This window comes from Elephantulus edwardii, unplaced genomic scaffold (assembly GCF_000299155.1).
Source record: "Elephantulus edwardii isolate Elephantulus edwardi_28Jun2011 unplaced genomic scaffold, EleEdw1.0 scaffold00176, whole genome shotgun sequence".
Lineage (NCBI taxonomy): Eukaryota > Metazoa > Chordata > Mammalia > Macroscelidea > Macroscelididae > Elephantulus > Elephantulus edwardii.
Genome location: NW_006399926.1, coordinates 5,008,975 through 5,014,403, shown reverse-complemented (window position 1 = coordinate 5,014,403; position 5,429 = coordinate 5,008,975). Strand labels below are relative to the sequence as shown.

The following is a 5,429-nucleotide window of genomic DNA, read 5'->3' as shown; positions in this document are numbered from 1 at the left end:
TGAGATAACGAACAACTGTCCAATGAAAGGAGGCATGGGTGGGAGGACGAGGTCTGTGCTCTGAGCGACAAGAGGCGGCAGCGTGTATTTTCTTAGTCCACGCAGCTGCCCAAGTGAGAGGTTTCAGGATGCTGATGTCTTGAGAGGCCTGGTGACAAGAGCATGATGCCAGATTCCACACCAGATCTACATTCAGGCGCTCTCTGAAAATGCTGTGCAGGTCTGGGTCTGTGGGTCACTTGGACCACCTGAGACAAGGCTGTTTCCTCACTGGTCATGCCTGTATTGTCAGCTTCCTGGCCCTTGGTTCCTTTGAGGCTGTCCATGTCCTCCTGGAGGGCCATACCACCCGGAGCTGGTCCACAGGGAGTTGGAGCCCTGTCTTGCCCACTGACCTGTGTGGTGTGTGCGTCAGTGCTGCCAGCTCTGGATATGCCGGTTCTCCTTTAAGCAGGCCTTCACTACCACGGACTGGAGGTTTTGGAACTGGGTCATCCAGAACCTGTCATGCTTCAGAAGCACCTCCACAGAGTGTCCTTTTTCACACTGCAAATACTTCTGATGAAAGAGCTTCCCGTTCAAAGACATTCCAGGGCATGAAGTCATTCACATTGAAGGAGGAGCTACATGCACTGTTGACAAACACCAGGGTGGTGAGGCCATGGACAAACAGAGAACCCAGCTACATGGCCCTGGAGTCGATGCAGTCAAGCTGCAAGTCCATCAGCTGGGCTGTCGACTTCCCCTGGAGGCACAATGCCTGTGAGATCAGAGCGTGTAAGTCCTCCAGGCCAAGGGTGTCCACCTGCACAAAGAGGTAGATCAGGAGACAGCATAGTGCCCTGAGTGGGCCCTCCACAGCCTGCAGGTCTTCCTGCATGGAGGAGAGGTTGAAGCATGCCAGGAGCACATCGAAGCACCGGGCCTGTATGCTTGGTTCCTGGGACAGCCATAAGCTTGGTGTCCCTCCTGCAATTCTCACTGGCAGTGGCCTGATCAGGTCTGGGTGCTTCAAGGGGTTCCCAGCGTACACGAACCACTCCTTCACCTCTTTGAGATTCCTGGACTCCCCAGCCAGGTCATGGGTACCATCATCACTGCTGTTCCAAAGCAGGAGGGTGTAGACTCTCTGGCACACAGGCCGGTAGGTGAAGGCTTGGCTTGGCAGGGCTTGGTCCAGCTCATCCTCCAGGGTGTTGTTGCACTCGATCTCACCGCTGCTCCTGACGTTGTAAACCAGGTATCTGTCTCCTTGGACGTGCTGTGCTTTAGCAACCTTTAAGATTTCAGAGTCCGAAACCATGGTCATTTCCTGCTTGATTTCAGGGTGTGAACTAAAGGTTACTTGCTTAAACTCAGGGTCTGTACACCTGGTTGCTTCTAGTTTAATTTTTGGATCTGTATCCATGGTTATTTCTTGCTTGGATTCAGGGTCTGAACTCAAGGACACTAACTGCTCATTCAAATTTATTATAGTTTTGGGTTTTTTGAAAAACCATGGAGATGTCTGACCTGGCAAAAGATAAGATGCCACTCCTTTATAAAAAAGAGCTGTGTTTGGTCCCAAAGGCAGCATCTCCTCTAGTCTCTTCTCACCTTGCTGCAAGTGGAGAACTCTGGCGATGTGATCTGCCACAGCCAGGATGGTGTTGCCTCTCCTGTCCAGGTTCTCCCTGACAGAGGTGTAGGAAGACAAGCACTTGTATCGGAAGCTTTCGAACATGCCTTCTGGGATGATGTCGTTGCCAAGCAGGCAGGCCAGGAGGGGGAGGTCAGCCACATGGAGACGTAGGCTCTTGCAGAGCTGCTCCCGGCACAGCATGACAGTGTCAAGTGTGTCCAGGCACAGTTCCCGGATGGAGAGGGAGGGGCAGGTGTTGTAGATCAAGTAGTCTGTGTCCTCACCCAGGACCCCAAGGCAGCCATCCTGAAGGCCCCAAGTAGCCACTGCAGAGTGCAGTGGGTCTCCTGACCCAGGGCCTTCAGAGCAAGTCGTGTGAACGCGGCTAGGCCAGGCGAGATGAAGAACATGTGCCTGCCAGGCTGCTCTCCACGGGACTTGATGTAGTTGAAGATCCTGGAGATCTCCTTGCTGTTCTTCTGTCTGCGCTTCACCCACTCATTCCGCTTGTCCTGCTCCACCATGCCATCGAAGAAGAATACCAGCTTGATGCCAGCCTCTGTGAAGAGATGGACGAAATTCTGCAGGGCGGAGTAGTACTCTCACCATTGGCCACCACAGACCCAGGATTCCGGCGTGTACCAGTATCTGAGGCAGCACATGGCATCGACCACGATGGTTGGTGGGCTGCCAGGGTGCTTAATCCGGTGGCACTGTGCTAGCTCTCTGAGATTCACGACTGTGCATCTGTGGGGGCAGCCCCCGCACACCCATGAGGCAGAGAACCTAGAGAAGCGGCCTCAGGCCAAACCAGAGCACCACCTCCGCTGCCTCTACTGCCGCCGCTACTGTCACTGCCCACCAATGTATAAAGATTTTAACATGAGGTCTCTTGTCTCTTAACAGTTCCTTTACTGGAGGACTGCAGAAACTTTGGTCCCACCCCTAGACTCGCTTTGCCCCTTGCGGAAGGATCTGGGGGAGGTCAAAGTGAAGGGCGGGGAGTGGTTGTACTATGAGGCAGGCGTTTGCCTTGCTGGCCTTCAGCCAGACACTGGTCACGGCAGGAGGTGGAGTGCCTGCCTGCTTAGAGGTTCAGCAGAAATTTGCTGCTTCTTGTTGCTTCTCTCTCTGTTCCAGGAGCTCCATGAGCTGTAGGGACCCCTGGGTGGAACCAGGCATGGGACCTGCCGGCGACCAGTAGCAGTGTTTAATCCTCCTCATGAACCGCATGGACCTCACTAAACACCTTCATATCCTTTAGCTCTCTGGTGAAGCTGGCACTTTCTTTTTAATGTAGCTACATGGCATGCTAAAGTTTCTACTGCTTGGCCAGATGTTCACAAGCAGGAGACAAGCTTTCTGATGGTGAGCAATTCTTCCCACAACTTGCAGGACCTGCTCTGTGCAGTCTTTAACTGCGCAGAGCATTGACCAGACCGCCACAGCGACCAGAGCTTAGCAATGTTTCACAGCCTGTCCAACTCTTGCACTCTGCAGGAGTTCATCAAACCTCGAGGTGTTTTCAGGGAATACCGTTCTCTTGTGCCAGTCCTCACTCCTCTAGCAACTGAACTGAAAGACCACACATGGATGCCAAGGGCTATCTGGAGTCCCTCCCCCCCCCCCCCCCCCCCCCCCGACTCCCTTTCCTCCTCGTATTTCCCCGTATCTGAGTCTTTAGGGAGTTTTTTTTTTGTCTCTTGGCTGGTGGTTTGCCAGTTGTTGGGGCTTGTTCTTCAGAGGGGAAGTCCCTCAATGTTTGTGTTCACAGACAAAAAAATGACCCAAAGACAGACTAAAAGACAATATTAGCTTTTTAGACTGGAAACTTACTGAACAGGGAGGAGCCGTGCTGCACAGTTTCAGTGGGTTGGAAGATTACCACTGGAAATAGGGTGATGAAGCGAATTATTTTATACTTCTAAACAAACAATTCTCAGTATGTAGTAAAGCTAAGAAGTACATAGACTTACACCCATGTTCACTACAGCATTACTCACAATAGCAAAGAGATGGAAGCAACCCAAGTGACAATCAACAATTTAATGGATAGAGAGACCATAGTACATCCACACAATGGAATATTACACACAACGGAAATGAAAAACAATAAACTTGTAAAACATTACACAACGTGGATGAGTCTGGAAGACATTATGCTGAGTGAAATACCTCAGTCACAAAAGGATAAATACTGCATATGCTTACTGTTGATCAATGGAGGGAGGTGAAAAGAGTGGGAAAAGAATGGATAGATAATGAACATGTGAAAGGAAAGACAATCTGAAAGGAATGAATGGTTAAAAATTTATACATATATACATACATACATATCCACAAGTCTTAGAAAATTAATTGAAGGAGGGGGAGGGAAGAAAAATGTGCACGAATTAAAACCAATCTTTTTGTGAACTTTCACTAAAAAAAATTTAAAAAAAGAATTATATAGACTGATGGTAAAATGTTAACAATATAGGGAGCTCTGGTGGCCTAGTCGCAAGAAGCTGCACGGCAATCTCAGAGGTATGCATTTCAAATCCACCAGATGCTCTTCTGGAGAAGGAGGGTATCTTCTGTACCAGTCAGCTCTGATTTGACAGTACACATACACAAAATAATAAAAATTTTTAAAAAAACTTTACAAAATCAATATATAAGTTAGTTTAAGAGCTTAAAGCAGCTGTCACTGCTTTATAGGTATCTAGATCTACAAGGATGGCTAAAAACAATAGGGGAATTGTCACTTTGCCCTCATTCCAGTAAGAAACCAGAAAAACAAGTCTATCTATGAACTCATCAAGCTTAGCTAAGTGTAGTCATGTAGGAAGGCATTTACAGACTATACCATACAGTTGGGCTGGAACCGTCCCAAAGCAAAGTTTCCATTATCAAGTTGTATTCATTTTCTAAGACTGCTTTAATAATACCACAAATTAGAGGCTATTAGGAATGACTTTCCAGAGGTTAGAAGTCTAAATCAAGGTATAGGCCATTTTGAGTCCTTGTTGTGTACCACCAAGTCGAAATCAACTCACAGGTGACCTTCCAGTAGGTTTTCAGTGGCAGTAGTAAATGGTACAGGAGGAGACTGTCCATCCTTCTCCCACAGAGCAGCTGGTGGATTTGAACCATGTGCCTTTGGGATTGCAATGCAGCTTCTTACCCCTAGGCTATCAGAGCTTCCTCTGTTGAGTACTAAGAAATGTCCTATGCCTCTCCCCTAGCTTCTGATACTCCAAGTGTTCCTTGGCTTACAGCTACAAGTGACATAATTCCTTTTTCCCTTTTCTCTGTGTATCTTCTCTTTTACTAAGACACCAGTCATGTAGCAGTAGGACCCACCCTACCACAGCATATCTAAAATCTAATGTTAATCTAATATAAAATCTAATGTTAATATTAATGTTAATGCTTCTATCTTAAAACATCCTATTTCCAAGCAAGATAACATTCACAGGTATTAGGGTGGGGACTCTTCCAAATGTGTATTGCATGTGATTGCCTTTCTGTTCTCTAATTAGTATGCTATTTTTCTTGTCTTAGCCACCAGACTGCCAGAGAGCAAGAACTAGGTGTAATTACCAAGTGGGTCTCAGTGTTCAAAACAGGCACAGCCACAAACCTCTAGACAGAAATTTGATTCATGGCTAATAAACTCAGGTGCACCCACGACTCATCTGCCAGCTGTGGCCTGGGTGCTGCTGAGCAGGCTTCAGCAGTGTTTCCAGACCAAGGTGGACTTGGAGAAAGGCGTGGAAAAGCAGTCAGTGAAACCCCTGTGGATCACAATGCTGAAATCGCCCAC

General features: G+C 48.0%; 1 pseudogene; it reads right to left on the bottom strand.

Annotated features, from left to right (window-relative positions):
• Window positions 1-267: 267 nt before the first annotated feature.
• On the bottom strand, window positions 268-2,845 carry LOC102868439 (annotated as a pseudogene).
• Window positions 2,846-5,429: the final 2,584 nt, after the last annotated feature.